This window comes from Vulpes vulpes, chromosome 12 (assembly GCF_048418805.1).
Source record: "Vulpes vulpes isolate BD-2025 chromosome 12, VulVul3, whole genome shotgun sequence".
NCBI lineage: Eukaryota > Metazoa > Chordata > Mammalia > Carnivora > Canidae > Vulpes > Vulpes vulpes.
Window position 1 is genome coordinate 133,844,242 of NC_132791.1, and position 17,231 is coordinate 133,861,472.

Genomic DNA, 17,231 nt, shown 5'->3' on the forward strand with positions numbered 1-17,231 from the left:
CAGGAGCGGCAGAGGGAGGGGGAGAAGCAGGTTCCCCACTAAGCAGGGAGTCTGATGTGGGGGCTCGATGTTGGGACCCTGAGATCATGACCCGAGCCAAAGCCATATACTTCCCCAACTGAGCCCCCCAGGTGCCCCCAGAACTCTTCATCTCGCCAAACTGAAACTATGTCCCCCTTAAACGTCAATTCCCCATCCCCCCCTCCTCCTGGCCCCTGGCACCCCCAGTCAACATTCTGCTCCTGTGACCTTAACCACGTGGGGTACCTCATACATGTGGAGTCATACAATAATTGTCTTTTTTGTGACCGGCTTACATCACTCAGCACAGCGTCCCCAGTGTCCACCCGTGTTGTCACAGGTATCAGGATGTCCTTCCTCTTTAAAGCTGAGTGACATTCCATGTATGTAAGTACAGTGCTTTGCATATAGATTCCCCCATCGATGGACATGGGGTTGCTTCCACTCTGGCTATTAGCAATAATGCTGCTGCGAGTGCTGCTGTGCAAATACCTCTTCAGGATCCTACTGGCAATTCTCTGGGGTTTAGACTGAAAAGTGGAATTGCTGGATCATATGAGAATTCTATTTTTAATTTGTTGGGGAACTGCCGTGCTGTTTCCCCCAGCAGCTGCACCATGTTCCATCCCCACAGGCAGGCACGAGGGTCCCCCCTTCTCCGCATCCTGCCAGCACCTGTTATCTCGTGGGCCTCTTGTGAGTTTCCTAGTGGAGGCGAGGTGATACCTCATTGCATTTTCCTAATGACTAGAAATCATTGCCAAGTTTTCCCCTGCATTTTCTTCCAAGAGTTTTATAGTTGTAGCTGGGAATGCTCATAAAATTCTCTCTCCCTGGCTCACTGCAACTCTGGTTTTGCTGCATGAGGAATGTCCTTCCCAGGAGGCCATACTCCCATTGCCCTGTGACATTTTCTTATGGCCCATATGGAACATCTTCCCCAGGATCCCTGGGTGGCGCAGCGGTTTGGTGCCTGCCTTTGGCCCAGGGCGCGATCCTGGAGACCCGGGATCAAATCCCACGTCGGGCTCCCGGTGCATGGAGCCTGCTTCTTCCTCTGTGCATGGAGCCTGCTTCTTCCTCTGCCTGTGTCTCTGCCCCTCTCTCTCTCTCTCTGTGACTATCATAAATAAATTTTAAAAAAATAAAAAAAATAAAAGGAACATCTTCCCCTACAGGCCCCTTTGTACAAACGTAGAGGGGTGTTTACTTGGTGGGGATTTATCATCTTGAAAACAGGAGACTTGAGACGCCCGGTGGCTCTGCAGTTGAGCATCTGCCTTCGGCTCAGGGTGTGACCCTGGGGTCCTGAGATCGAGTCCCGCATCGGGCTCCCTGTGGGGAGCCTGCTTCTCCCTCTGCCTATCTCTCTGCCTCTCTCTGTGTTTCTCATGAATAAATAAATAAAATCTTAAAGAAAAAAAGACAGAAAACAGGAGCCTCTTGTTCTTGGTGTAGGACAAACACCCAGCACAGCAACCACCACCTGCAGACCTCTACTCATTCTTGTTGAGATGGTTGGATGGATGGATGGATGGGCAAGCCAAGTCAACGGGACAGACAACCATGGAGGGAGGGAAAGTCTGGGTGGTCAGAAAGAAGGGAAATCTGAGTTAAGCATGGAAGGCCAGGAAAGGTTTGGTGAGAAAAGGTTTGGAAGGGCTTCTGGCTGGAAGGAACAGCTTGGCTTCAGAGACAAGAATGAGCAAGGCCATCTGACCTAAGTGGGTGTCTGGCCTGTCTGGGGCAGCTGAAGAGGACCAAAGGACTGGGGGGTGCCCCGCCGGCACTGGGCACAGGAGCCTGACCAGAAGGATGAGGCAAACTCATGAGAATTGGAACCTATGACACAGTAAAATGCCACTTCTGAAAGATTCTTCAGCAGCAGGATGCAGGACGGATGTGAGTAGGGAGGGGCTGGTGAGTCCAAGGCCCGCATGGAAACCTCTGCTCCTCTGAAACCTTTTGTACATGGAAGACCAAGCTCTTTCCTTAAGCGCAGTGACCTTTCAGGCTTCAGCTGAGCAGCTCTCTGAGAACCCCTGGGCACAGAGCTAAGTGGCCACCGCTCTGCTTCCTGGTGTGACCCTGTGAGCCTGTCCTGCAGGTACGTTGGGTAGCATGCACACACTGGCCTGGTCCTTGTCATCGGCCACCCCCGCCCCACACAGTGGGATGCACAGCGGGCCCTGAACCCATAGGTCAGGTGAATGAAAGCTCTGGGATGGGCAATCTCTCAGCAACCTGCGGAATGTGGCCTGCCCTCAGTGCCAGGTTAAGGGCGAAGCCTGATGGATGGTCCCAGAATGGTCAGCTCAGACAGAATATACACCCTGTATCCCACTACGATTTCCTGAATATGAAAATTGCATTGGAAAATTGCTTCGCCTGTCTCCTTGCATGCAGGTGAGGGCTCAGTAAATCACTTGGCAGGAAACAGAAAGAGGGCCTCGATAATTGTTGGTGGCCTAGCCGAAGTGACTCAAGAACATAAGAAGAGGGGCACCTGGGTGGCTCAGTGGTTGAGTGTCTCCCTTCGGCTCAGGTCATGGTCCTGGGATGGAGTCCCACATTGGGCTCCCTGCTTCTCCCTCTGCCTATGTCTCTCATGAATAAATAAATACAATCTTAAAAAAAAAGAAAGAAAGTAAAAAGAACGTAAGGATATAAGCAAGGCTCAGGGGATCCCTGGGTGGCGCAGCGGTTTGGCGCCTGCCTTTGGCCCAGGGCGCGATCCTGGAGACCCGGGATCGAATCCCACATCGGGCTCCCGGTGCATGGAGCCTGCTTCTCCCTCTGCCTGTGTCTCTGCCTCTCTCTCTCTCTGTGACTATCATAAATAAATAAAAATTAAAAAAAAAAAATAAGCAAGGCTCAGAATCTGCCAAAAGCCCAAGAACAAAGCTACCAGCAGTGTGGACATCTGGGGTCCTTTGGCTGCCCAAGACCTAGTCATCATGTCTGGAGAGTTTCCTGCCATATGCATGTTGGTGGGAGGTAGGCCTTCCCACCCTCGGAGGTCTCCAAGCCAGAGATCTGCTTTCCCAGTATCCCTCGCAGCTGACAGGGAGGCCGTGACTCAGGCTGAGCCAGGTGACCCCCTGTCCCCTCAGACTTGAGTTAGAGGGCTGGTGAGGCAAAGTAACAGAGCAAGAGCGTCAAGCATCCTGGGGCCGGCAGCGCCCCCCAGCGGCCAGGGCCTGTGATGCTGGCCTTCCTGGATGTGCGTGTGCGTGTGCGTGTGCGTGTGTGTGTGTGTGTGTGTGTGCGCGCGTGCCCCCGCAGGACCCGCGGCAGGCGTGTCCTCACCAGGGCGAGATCAGCGGTGAGCTTTGGCCCCTGTCCCTGTTGCAGTAGACCCAGCCCTGGTTATCCAGCCTGTCAGGTGATTCCAGAAGCCACCTATGGCCTTCCAATAAGCTCGTTTTCTGCTTATGAATGCCAGGGGTGGCTTTTTATTGTAAAAACTCAGATGGCTGGGATCCCTGGGTGACTCGGTTGTTGAGCATCTGCCTTCGGCCCGGGGTGTGATCCTGGGGACGCGGGATCGGTCCTGCGTCGGGCTCCCTGCGTGGAGCCTGCTTCTCCCTCTGCCTGTGTCTCTGCCTCTCTCTCTCTCTCTCTCTCTCTCTCTCTCTCTCTCTGTGTCTCTCATGAATAAATAAATAAGATCTTAAAAAAAAAAAAGAAAAAAAAAACTCTTATAGTTCGGCCACAGATAAGAACTTGAAGTGGAGGCTTTAAGTCCAGCTGGTCCGAGGGCCACCCTAGGTCCAGGAGACCCCTCCAGCAGGGCCTGAGAAGGACATGGAAACACAGGATTCCCTTCGCTGGAGCAAGGGTCCCATGCCAGCAGTGGTGGCATCACCCCAAATGCAGATTCTCCCTCCCAGACCTACAGAATCAGAATCAGAGGGTATTTTACCAAGGCCTCGAGGTGATTCAGATGCACCCTCAAACTTGCCCGAGGGCTTCAGGGAGGAGCCACAAGCAGAAATCAGAGACCTGGCTCTTGCCCTTGATTCCCCGGCTTTCTACTTATTTGTCTGAGTTCTTGGAGTCTACCGTTTTCATCTATAAAATGGGCATCATACAATCACTAGAGGAGTCTGTTGTAAAGATTCAATGAAAGATGCTGGAGACAGCGCCAAGTGTGCTGCCAGCACATGGCAAAGGCCCAGTAGATACCAGCCATCGCCCTCCCGACTGCTGGGATCCATGGCCTTGGGAGACAGCTGGACAGATTTGGGCAAAGCTCCTTGGCCTCATTTTATTATTTTATTTTGTAACAGGCAGATAATAACTCTCGCCTCCCAGCCTTCTTTGGAAAACTCAAGGAAGGCAAACTAGGAAAGCAGAAAAAAAAAACAAAAGCCAGCCTGTGGGAGGCCTGGCTGGCTCAGTCCACAAAGCCTGAGACTCTTTCTTTCTTTTTTTTTAATTTATAGAATGTTTATTATCTAATACTGACTGAAAGGTTTGTCTAAAGATTTTATTCTACACCAGGAAATATTAGGGAGAAAGAGTCCTGGTTACCATGAAATCTATATGTAACTTCTAGAGGATTCTAACATATCTTTAATACCAAGTACTTCACTTAAAATATTTCAATAAACTCTTCATTGACAGCATCCATCTAAATGTTTTAATTTTCTGAATACCCACAAAGTCTTTTTTTTTAAGATTTTATATATTTATTCATTAGAGACAGAGAGAGAGAGAGAGAGAGAGAGAGAGAGAGGCAGAGACACAGGCAGAGGGAGAAGCAGGCTCCATGCAGGGAGCCCAACATGGGACTCGATCCCGGGTCTCCAGGATCATGCCCTGGGCTGAAGGCAGCGCTAAACCGTTGAGCCACCCAGGCTGCCCCCACAAAGTCTTATTATAGTTAAATATCAATTATTTTACCCAAAGTAAATTGTATTTCCAATTTTTTCTCTATTAGAATGTATTAGTTTTCTTAAGATTTTTTTTAAACAGCTAATATACAAAAAACTCAAGTTTCCTCATCAGAAATAAAAATCTGGACAATTACTATATTTTTAATACATACTTTTACAGCATCTCAAAAGCAAATTTTAATTCAAACCAATACCTCTAAAAGGAAACTAAAAAACTTAGTTTAGTTTCAAGAGTTTGCATATGGCAGAGAAGGCAGATCACATTTTATATTTTTTAAAATATTTTTTTCACATTTTATATTTCAACAATACAAACTATTGTATAATAAATATAAAATTAAAAATAAACAGTGATAGCAATTAACAAGGGTGAAAACATTATATAAACTTAAAGAGGCGGCTTTCTGAACCGTCACTAATGTAATCTAAGGATTTTTTATCAATTTAATTTACAGAAACAATCTCTGTAGTCAAATTTGTCATTCACTTTCATGCTCCCACATGAGAAGTGGTAGGTGAATATCTGTAAGAATACAATTTATTGTCTGCTCCTCCACTCAGAAGTAACCCTGTGTCTGTCCAGTCTACGCGCAGAACTTTGTCTTCGGGCAGCCCCGGTGGATCAGCAGTTTAGTGCCGCTTTCAGCCAGGGCATGATCCTGGAAACCTGGGATCGAGTCCACATAGGGCTCCCTGCATGGAGCCTGCTTCTCCCTCTGCCTGTGTCTCTGCCTCTCTCTCTCTCTCTCTCTCTCTGTATCTCTCATAAATAAGTAAATAAAATCTTTAAAATAAAATAAAAAAAAGAACTTTGTCTTCATGAGCAGCCAGATCATAGAGAGGAGCCTTACAACTTCTTGTATCCCACAGTTTGACAATGTTATCTAAAGAGCCTGAAATCAGCTGCTGCTCATGGGTAGGAGACCACTTTAATGATGTGACCCAGCCCGGATGTGAGGTCAGGGACAGCGACACCAAAGAACCATCTTTAGTTCAGGGATCTCATGGTCTGATATATCTATCTGTGTTTCCAGATGCCAAACGTTTACAAAGTGGAGAATAGGAGATACAATTAAACACTTTATTTGCTGTCAGAGTTGACTTAAGACTGCCAGACTCTATATCCCATACTCTAATTGTGTGGTCCCAAGACCCACTGCAGGTTTCTTCAGCATCTGACCACAGAACCCAGGAAATTGCTTCCTTGTGGCCAAGAGGGTCACTATAGGAGTCCTTGTCAGTCCCAACTCTTCCGTTTTCTGTTTCTTTCTCCGTCGATTTGTGGGTTCCTCTATTTCATCCTCTTCATCTGTAAGAACTGTAGACCAGATCTTTAGCATCTTATCCCAGGATCCACTGCAAAATTTAGTTCCCATGCTATCAACAGCTATAGAACCCACACTTCCAGCATGACCTCTGCAGCAGTGCAGAGCTTTCACTTTGTTTCTCTCCACATTCCACTCCCATAAGAGAATAGTTTGATCCATAAAGGAACTCAGTAGTAGGCAAGACAAATTATCTTTTTTCACCCAGGCCACATCTTTTACAACATCTGTATGTCCCACAATTTTCATTATTGACTTTCCTTCCAAGGACCAGATCTGAGAAGTCTTATCCTAAGAACCAGTCAAGATCCATTCTTCTGCCCCTCTGAACTGATCCATTTATCGTGGAATAAGCATTGCTCTGGCTGAGGTGCAGTGTACTTCTCCACATATTCCAGTTCCACAACCTCTTCTGATGAGATGTTTTCCAGTTCCATGTGTTTGAGTAAGGGCAACCAGAGAAATTGGCCCTTGATAAGGAAATCGAACTCCACATGTTTGTGGAACTAATTTTTGGCCTCCAGCAATTTACTGATGATGTTACTAAGGTCAGCAATTTCAGAGGCTGCAGAAATTGAGAAGGGTACATCATCTACCACATATTTCTTGTTGTCAGTGAAGAAGCGTGTCTGGAGCTGAGCCATGGCGAGGAGTACACACAAGACTTGTTGAAACTTTCTGAGGGCTCCCACTGTTAGCTTCAGGCTCTAGATCCAGGTGGGAGTCAGGAACACAAAGAAAAAGAAAGAAAGCCTGAGACTCTTGATCTCAGGATCGTGAGCTCCAGGCCTACACTGGGCAGGGACCTACAGAAGAAAAAAAGAAGAGAGGGGTGCCTGGGTGGCTCAGTTGGTTAAGCTTCGGGCTCAGGATGTTGGGTCAGGTCATGATCTCAGGATCCAGCCCCATGTCTGGCTCGGTAGACCCCTTATATTTCTACAGCGAGACATTTATACACAGGCATGTGCATAAATATATTTATATACACAAGTACAAAACTCTCTCTCCCCACGGATATATAGACACGCATTTGTCTCTCTCTGTGTTAAAAAATATGCCACCCAGGTGTCTCAAAATACACTGCTTTAAAGTAAGCCATGGGGTGACCCCAACTCTGCACTCCTGCAGAATCCTGCCACCAGAGCACCTGGGTGGCTCAGTGGTTGAGCGTCTGCCTTCGGTTTAGGTCGTGATCCCGGAGTCCTGGGATTGAGTCCCACATCAGGCTCCCTGCAGGGAGTCTGCTTCTCCCTCTGCCTGTGTCTGTGCCTCTCTGTGTGTCTCTCATGAATAAATAAACACAATCTTATTTTTTTTTCTTATTATTTATTTATGATAGTCACAGAGAGAGAGAGAGAGAGAGAGGCAGAGACACAGGCAGAGGGAGAAGCAGGCTCCATGCACCGGGAGCTCGACGTGGGATTCGATCCTGAGTCTCCAGGATCGCGCCCTGGGCCAAAGGCAGGCGCCAAACCGCTGCGCCACCCAGGGATCCCCACAATCTTATTTTTTTAAAATTTTTTTAAATTTTTTATTTATTTATGATAGGCACACAGTGAGAGAGAGAGAGAGAGAGAGAGAGAGAGAGGCAGAGACATAGGCAGAGGGAGAAGCAGGCTCCATGCACTGGGAGCCGGACGTGGGATTTGATCCCGTGTCTCCAGGATCGCGCCCTGGGTCAAAGGCAAGCGCCAAACCGCTGCGCCACCCAGGGATCCCAAATAAACACAATCTTAAAAAAAAAAAAAAAAAAGAAAGAAAAAAAAGAGGAATCCTGCCACCAGCCAGGCCTGATTTCTTTCCAGCCCATTTTCCCATTTGAGACCGGAGAGCTGGGTGGCCCACCCAAGGCCAGAGACCAGGGGAGACCAGACCTAGGTTTCTTATTACTCAACTCACTTTTGGCCAACAGGTTAGCAGCTGTGGCTGTTGGCAGATGTGATGCTTTTTAAAATTTTAAAAAATTTTAAACTAATTTGTGCATTTACATTTGATATCCCAAAAGGGTCTGAGGCAGGTGCCACTGAGGTATCAGGACGTGTGTTTGCTTTTACCATATTCTCTCCTGCTTTGTGGGAGGCTGGCTGGTCTGGCCCATCATAGCCAAGCCAGAGCTGAGTCAAGCTGCAGCTTGGGCTCAAGGCTGAGGCAGGTGCCAAGGCCAGGGGCCAACACATCCAAGTCTGAGCTTGGGGCCAAGGAGCCAGTAGGGGGCCCAGGGCCTACAACACCTGAGAGTCTGGCCCGCTCCTGACACTCAGTTCTCCTCTGGGTTGAGTCTTACTTCAAAGGCACATATGAAATGGATGAAGAGCTGTGATAAAAGTAAAACCATGTGACCCAGGAATCTCTGAAATAGAGAATGTACGGGACACCGGGGTGGCTCAGTGGTTGACCATCTGCCTTCGGCTCAGGGCGTGACCCTGGAGTCCCAGGATTGAGTCCCACATCGGGCTCCCCTCTGGAGCCTGCTTCTCCCTCTGCTGTGTCTCTGCCTCTCTCATGAATAAATAAATAAAATCTTAAAAAAAAGAAAAAAAAAAAAAAAAGACATAGAGAATGGAAAAAAAAAATGAGATGAAGGTCAGGCTGGCGATTGCCCATCTAGCCTTGAAATGCCGACTACCCCCCTTCCTCGTTCACCAAACCCTACCCCGTCCTCAAAGCCAGGTCTTCTTTCCCCTCCTCCAAAAAGTCACATTGCCTGCGGGGAGAGGAGGTCTGAATTCTGATTCTGATTTCAGTTTTTTTTTACTCTGGGGCCTACACCTCCCGACTGTGGCATCAGAGCAAAATCATTTATTCACTGGTGCAAGAAATATTCAGGGGGTGCCCACTGTGTGCAAGGCGCTAGCCAGATTCTGGGAGACAAAGGTAAATAAGTCAAGTTCCTGCATCCATGAAGCTGACAAAGGGAGAGTCGGATGAATGACGTGATGAGATGTGATGATGGTGGGGATGAGCCCGGGTGGCTAGGACGCAGATGGAGGTCCTAACCAGGGAGAACCTATGCAGAGCACCTGGAAGGTCCCTTGAGGAATTCCTTGGGTCCAACCAAGGGAAAGAAGCCATTCATTCATCAAATACACAAAGTGCCTACTGTATGCCCCGCACCAAGCAAACCACTAGAGATACAGTGGTGCACAAGGCCGACTTAGCCTGAGCCCCCGGGGTGACTTAGGTGGTTGGGCATCTGCCTTCAGGTCATGATCTCAGGGTCCTGGGATGAAGTCCTGCATGGGCTCCCTGCTCAGCAGGGCATCTGCTTCTCCCTCTTCCTCTGCCTCTCCCCCTGCTCATGCTCTCTCTCTGTCAAATAAATAAATAAAATCTTAAAAAAGGAAAAAAAAGGGGGGGCAGACTTAGGCTCCACACCTGGGGAACTTCACACTCCAGCGAGGGACACAGGCAATAGATAATCAGTTGTAGTGAACGCAAGGAGGAAGACACTGTGTCCTGAACAGGAAGACAGGGGGAGGAGATACGGATGCAGGGGTGGGGGTTACGGAGCCGGGGTGCTGGCCCAGAATGAGAAGTAACATTAGAGATTTAGTACACAACACTTACGCAGTCTATCTCTGACAAAGGGCTGAGAATCAGCAACCTTCCAGGAGGAGCACAAAGTTCTCCTGTCACCTTGGTTTCTCAATAGCCTTCTCTGTGACAAGAAACAGAGTTCCTTGCAGAAACAGCTGCTGATCCCAGGGCTGGTGTTGAGGAAGTACATAGAGGGCCTGGAACTTCTTATTGAGAGAGAGAGAGAGAGAGGGAGAGAAAGGCAAGAAGTGGGGAAGGAAGAGTTCAGAAACTGAGGAGGACCCAGGAACCAGATGGCAAAATCTCCCACTGAATAAATTCGGAACTATTTATTTATTTATTTATTTATTTATTTATTTATTCATTCATTCATTCATTCATGAGAGACAGAGAGAGAGGCAGAGACACAGGCCCCATGCAGGGAGCCCGATGTAGGACCTGATCCTGGAACCCCAGGATCATGCCCTGGGCAGAAGGGAGGTGCTCAACCGCTGACCCACCCAGGCATCCCAATTTGGAACAATTTAAGTATGAAAATGGATAATGACTTAATGGATTATACTGCATTAAAAAAAGAAAACCAACACATGAGTAACGAGGACATGGTTGTACTAAAAATAAAAAAACAAATACTAAATGAGGCAGAAGGGAAATCACAGTAGAATGTAGTTAAGACCTGTAGAGGGAGAATGAAGATATCTATTTTGAGACCCATGGAGTAATAGCTGATTCAGGCGAGGGTCACTAACGGATACTCAAATGTTCATGTGGCTGTGGGTTGGAGAACATGATTCTGGAGGGCAGCCCCAAGAGTGTTTGCAAAAACCATTTGTTCATTATGAAGATGAAAAAATGGTCACGTTGGGGTAGAGAAGCCTGGCGGACGAGACCTCAACCAAAGGGATCCAAGTAAACATCGCCGGTAATAGGATGAATTGAGGCCTTGTGTCTCCTGTTGTAAGGCATCAAGCACACAATAGCTTTGCTGTGGCTTTCCTGCCAAAAATGTGCAACTGGAATTTAATCAGAAGAAAAACACGGCGGGACACTCTGCAGTGCTGGGTGTTATAAAAAAAAAGAGAGAGAGAGAGAGATTTCATTTTTGTTCCCATTTCTGGCAGGGAGATCCTAAAAACCCCTGGAATCTCCCATTCTGTGAGAACAATGGGCGCATCTGTTGAGGTATTTGGTCTTTTGTCATCGGTTCCTGAAATGGCTCCAGAACCATAAAGATGAATGGAGTGTCCCGTGTCACAATCAGCCCCTGTCACCCACACCCGAGTTTATATTAATGAGGTTAGGTTAATAGAAGCCCTTAGGGATGGACTGGTGGCCCAGAGGAATCAACCTCACCATTAGAGGGTTAGAACTTTCTTTTCTTTTCTTTTCTTTTCTTTCTTTCTTTCTTTCTTTCTTTCTTTCTTTCTTTCTCTTTCTTTTTCTTTCAAGATTTTATTTATTCATGAGAGACACAAAGAGAGACACACACACAGAGACACAGGCAGAGGGAGAAGCAGGCTCCATAAGGGGAGCCAGATGCGGAACTCGATCCCAGACCCTGGGGTCACGCCCTGAGCCGAAGGCAGATGCTCACCTGCTGAGCCACCCAGGGGCACTGTTAGAACTTTTATCCCCACCTCCTAACCTCCAGGGAGGAGAGGGGAGCTAACAATTGAGCTCAGTTCCCCATGAGTGATGACTTGATCAGCCGAACCTGGTAATGCAACCCCATGAAACCCCCAAAGTGCCGGAGTCTCTGGGTTGCTAAAGACACAGAGGTATTGGGAAGGTGGCTTGCCTCCTCCCACACTCCTTGCCCTGAGCACCTCTTCCATCTGGCTGTTCGGAGTTGTAGCTTTTCATCATCAAATCTTAGCAAGTACACTGTTTTCTTGTGTGAGCTGCTCTAGCCGGGTCATCGACCTGGAGAGGAAGGCACGGGAGCCTCTGATGAGATAGCCAGTGGGTCAGAAGTACAGGTGCCAGGGATCCCTGGGTAGCTCAGCGGTTTAGCTCCTGCCTTCGGCCCAGGGGGGTCATCCTGGAGTCCCAGGATCGAGTCCCATATTGGGCTCCCTGCATGGAGTCTGCTTCTCCCTCTGCCTGTGTCTCTGCCTCTCTCTGTGTCTCTCATGAAGAAATAAATAAAATATTTTTAAAAAAAGTACAGGTGCCAGATGCTCGCTGGTGTCCAAAGTGTGTGGGGCTGGGGACAGCTCTACAGGACTGAGCTCTTCCTTACCCTGCGGGATCCCACGCTCCTTCCAGGTAGAACCTGGAATGGGGTGAGGGCGCTCAGCGGCTGTCACAGAACTGGTGGGGGTGTGTGGAGACCCATTTACCAGGTGTTGGAAGTAAAGCAGAGTAGCAATGACAGTAGAGGAGGAGGGGGCACCTGGGGGGCTCAGCGGTTGAGCATCTGCCTTCGGCTTAGGTCATGATCCCAGAGTCCTAGGATCCAGACCCGAGTTGGGCTCCCTGCCCAAGGCGGGTGTCTGCTTCTCCCTGGCTTGTGCTCACTTACTCTCTCTTTGATTGATAGATAGAGAGATAGAAAGAAAGAGAGAAAGAAAGACAGAAAGAAAGAAAATCTTTAAAAAAATTCATGCAGCGTCTTTGTAAACTCTTTTTAAAAAAATTGAACTAAGTACATTTTAAGAGCTCATTGATGTTTTTCTAAAGGTTTTATTTATTTGTTTGAGAGATGATAGAGGCAGAGGGAGAAACAGGCTCCCCGCTGAGAAGGGAGCCCCATTCAGGGCTCCATCCCAGGACTCTGAGATCGTGACCTGAGCTGAAGGCAGATGCTTCACGGATGGAGCCCCCCAGACGCCCCCTCATTGGCTTTATTAAGCCCCTCATGAGTAGGGCAGCAGCACCCCAGGGAGCAAGGAGAGAGACTCTCAGAGGGGTTGTACAAAATGCAAGGCTTTTATAACGGGGGAGGGTGGGGCCAGAAAGTTATTAGCAAAAGAAAAGGAATGTTCTGTCGAAGGCCAGCTTTCTAGGGGAAAAGCCAGGTGTCTTAACCCGTACAGGGCCTCAGTCTCAGGGCACGGGGGCCAGCCCCCGTGGCCCACTCTGGTCAGACCCTAAAACCCCTTGCTGACAGCTGGGTTCCATTCTTGCGGGAGGTTGAACTGCAGTGAGATGGTGTATGGAGCCCCCCAAAATGAGACCATTTGGGGGCCTCTGAGGACTTTTCTTTTTAACACATTCAACAAACTTTTGCTGGCATTGAAAATAGGGCAGCCAGGGACGCCTGCGTGGCTCAGCGGTTGGGTGTCTCTGCCTTTGGCTCTGGGCGTGATCCTGGGGTCCCGGGTTCAAGTCTCACATCGGGCTCCCCGCAGGGAGCCTGCTTCTCCCTCTGCCTGTGTCTCTGCCTCTCTGTGTTTCTCATGAGTAAATAGATAAAATCTTAAAAAAAAAAAAAAAGAAAAAAAAAAGAAAGAGGGATCCCTGGGTGGCGCAGCAGTTTGGCGCCTGCCTTTGGCCCGGGGCGCGATCCTGGAGACCCAGGATCGAATCCCACATCAGGCTCCCGGTGCATGGAGCCTGCTTCTTCCTCCGCCTGCGTCTCTGCCTCTCTCTCTCTCTCTCTGTGACTATCATAAATAAATAAAAGTTTAAAAAAAAAAAAAAGAAAAAGAAAAGAAAATAGGACAGCCAGCAGAGCCTTCCCAGCCCCCTCGCCCAGACCGTGGGAAATTCTCTGCACGTGAATGATATTAATCAAACTGGGCCTTCAAAAACAAAAAAGCCTGATTTTTCTCTCATAACGGTAGAAAATTTGAGAAGGAAAGCATAAAAGGCCAGAGGAAAACAAATCAGACTGGCGTATTTCCCTTCAGTATTTTTCCTACGCTTCCCACTTTTCCCAAGCCACTTCCAGTCAGTGTCCAAATGCAAGTTAATTTTCATTTTGGCCGCAGACCAAGAACAAAAAGGTTAAGCGTACTGAATTAATTTTTCAAGCCAAAGTTAAAGGCTCTGAGGATGATGCCTCCAAGGATCCAATCTCTGTTTTTTTCCATTAGCAGGTGTGAGTCCAGGCTTTTTCTCGCTCGGCTAGGCTTTTCTGCTTTACATTTTTTTCCCCTCTTCCCTCTCTCTTTTTCTTTAAAGATTTTACTTATTTATTTCTGAGAGACACAGAGAGGCAGAGACATAGGCAAAGGGAGAAGCAGACTCCCTGTGGGGAGTCCGATACAGGACTTGATCCTGGGACCCTGGAATCATGACCTGAGCCGAAGGTAGATGCTTCACTGACTGAGCCCCCCAGGCGCCCCCAAAATTTCTTTTTTTCTACGAACCAAAATGCTGCATTTGCTTGAAAGCAGACCCAGCAGAACAGAGACTGTTAGGTTGGAAAGCAATGCTACCTCACCAGTCCCCGTCCTGTCCCACCCCACTCCAACCCTGCGACCCGGAAACAAGCCTTGTTAAGGGTTTCTGTTCCTATTTCTTCTGGAAATTATTTCCAAAATCTTAGCTAAAATGCGCATCCTTCAATTCCCTTCTGTATCATCTTTCGTGAATATAGACTTTCCAACACAAAACACGAGGCACTTGAGTAGCTCCACTTCCTCTTCCACTCTTCCTAACGATATGTGTCTAATTATTTCTGGTTTTATATTACTTATTTCTGTCATACAGGTAAAACCCTATTGTCCTGTCTACTTTTGTGTGTTTGGCCAGAGAAGCCGGCTTGTAACTCCTCTTCCTCACTTCCTCTGGCAATCTTTTCTCAGCCCACATTTACAAATTCAAGATTTTGAGGCTTGACAATCGTTCCTGCAACCATAACCAGGTGTTCTGGATTTTTTACAGGTTGACTCTAAAAGCTGATATCCGAGAAGCAGTGCTTGTACTCTTATGGCTTTGGGAATGTTGGTCAAAGCCAGGCTGAACAATGGGTGGGATTACACTTCCTACTTCCTGCATTCAAGCCCACAATCCAGGAGACTGTTTCAAGCATTAAAGATCATTAAATAAAAGTGTGTCAATGAAATACAATCATGTCATAATATACCTTGCTTTTCATTTAAATGAAGAGTTTCCTGGGGTGTCTGGTTGACCCCATTGGTGGAGCCAGTGACTCTTGATCTCAGAGTTGTGAGTTTGAGCCCCGCAGTGGGTGTAGAGATGACTTCAAAATAAAACTTTGAGGAGAAAAGGGGGGATACAAAAGAGTTTCTCCTTCAGTACTTCCCTAGAAATTCTAATTGTTTTTCTTTCTTTTGGTACTCTTTACCTATATCACACCTTTATTTATTTTTAAAAATTTTTCGAAGTTTATTTACTTATCTCTACACCCAATGTGGGGCTTGAACTCACGACCCTGAGATGAAGAGTGGGCTCCACCAACTGAGCCAGCCAGGCTTCTCTGTTTATTTTTAGTCAGGTTATGATTCATGACATTTAGTCAATTCAAATCCCATCTTGCCTCCTCTACCAGTGAGAACCGCACAGGGGTCATCCTGACCCTCATCTGAGTTAGAGTCACTGTTTCCTGAATATCCTGTTGTTTTTTTCTGGTGTCCTCCCACATTTTGGGGAATGTAGCCCCAGTGTTCTAGGCAAGAGTGTGTAGATGCCAACTCTGCTTGTCAGCACTTGTCTTTCTCTTGTCCTTACACTTGGGGACCATCTGGCTCCACACAGAATGCTAGGAGATTCTTCTCTCTCAGATGGGAGCCAGGAAGCACAGGTGCAGGAGCACCGGGCTCTGGAGTCCCAAACAAAACAGGTTCAGCCACTTGCTGCTGACAAAATCCAAAGGCAGAGAGATGAGGGGTGGGGAAACAAAAAATAATTAATTTCAGGGGGTCCTGGGGGGCTCAGTGATTGAGCATCTGCCTTCAGCCCAGGGCGTGATCCTGGGATCCTGGGATCGAGTCCTGCATGGGTCTCCCCGTAGGGAGCCTGCTTCTCTCTCCCTCTACCTGTGTCTCTGTGTGTCTCTCATGAATAAATAAGTAAAATCTTAACAAAAAATTATTTCAGTGAGGCCCACCCCAGGAAGACAGCCAACACTGTCTCAATCAGTCTCCCAAGTGCTAAAAATACTTATAGCGTTAGGTGGGGAGTATCTGGGGCCAAGGTTGGTGTGTGCGTGCAAGCAGTGCAAGCGGCAGTGAAAAGGTCAAGTCGATCACTATCTTGGGGCTGTTCATGGGTGGGGTCTTGCTGGCTCCCAGCAGTCCTTATTGCTTGAGGGGTAATTTCGGTTCCCTTCAGGGAACGCTTTGGCGGTAGGGTCTTTTACCTGAGTTAAGAAATGAGTTGAAAAGGAGACCGCAATTAGAAAGTTTGAAGTCAGTTTGGAGGTGGTTGAGGCAACTACATTTTTAGCCACTGGGAAACATTTCTTGTTTTCTGATTGTTCCTTTTTCACATAGCATCCTTTTCTTGTGTAATGGATGTTTTGTCTTTTTTTTTTAAATTAACTTTGAAAAGATTTTATTTATTTATTTATGTATTTATTTATTTATTTATTTATTCATTTATTTATTTTTCAGTTATGCATTGGAAGCATACCTCAGAGTTTTCGTGGGTTCAGTTCCAGACTATGGCAATAAAACAATATTGCAATAAAGCAAGTCAAACACATTTTTTGGTTTCTCAGTGCATATATAAGTTATGTTTATATTATGGTCTATTAGATGTGCAATAGCTAGTAACTAACAGCTTAGATTGCTTAAAAAATGCTGGGGCATCCCGCTGGCTCAGTTGCTGGAGCGTGCGACTCTTGGTCTTCAGGTTGTGAGTTTGAGCCTCACATTGGGTATGGAGATTACTTAAGAATAAAATCTCAAAAAATAAATAAATAAATAAAAGAAGAGAAAAGCTAACCATCATCTCAGCTTTCAGCAAGTCACTGATCATAATAAATATAGTGAAAAAGTTCAAGAATTGCCAAAATGTGGGACACCTGGGTGGCTCAGCGGTTGAGCGTCTGCCTTCGGCTCAGGTTGTGATCCCGGGATTTGGGATCGAGTCCCACGTGGGGCTCCTGCGAAGAGCCTGCTTCTCCCTCTGCTTGTCTCTGCCCCCCCACCCCGTATCTCTCATGAATAAATAAATAAATAAATCTTTAAAGAAAAAAAAGAATTGCCAAAATGTGACACAGAGACACAAAGTGAGCCAATGATGTTGGAAGAATGGTGCCAACACTTGCTCCATTCAGGGTTGCCCCAAACCTGGAGTTTGTAAAAAACACAATGTCTGTGAAGTGCAAGAAAGTGAAACACAATAAAGCAGTTATGCATGTGTCTGTTTTCTCTAGTGCCCATTTTTTATTTTGTCTTTCTTTGCATGGTCTTGATTCTCATATGTGTGGTGATCATTGGTAATATTTCATAAAGAATACCAACATATCCTGGGGCACCTGGGGGGGGGCTCAGTCAGGTAAGTATCTGCCTTCAGCTCAGGTCATAATCCC

The 17,231-nt window shown here is 47.2% G+C and overlaps 1 pseudogene; it reads right to left on the reverse strand.

The window, feature by feature from the left end:
* Positions 1–5,402: 5,402 nt before the first annotated feature.
* LOC112924738 (ribosome biogenesis protein WDR12-like) lies at positions 5,403–6,910 on the reverse strand (annotated as a pseudogene).
* Between the last annotated feature and the right edge of the window lie 10,321 nt (positions 6,911–17,231).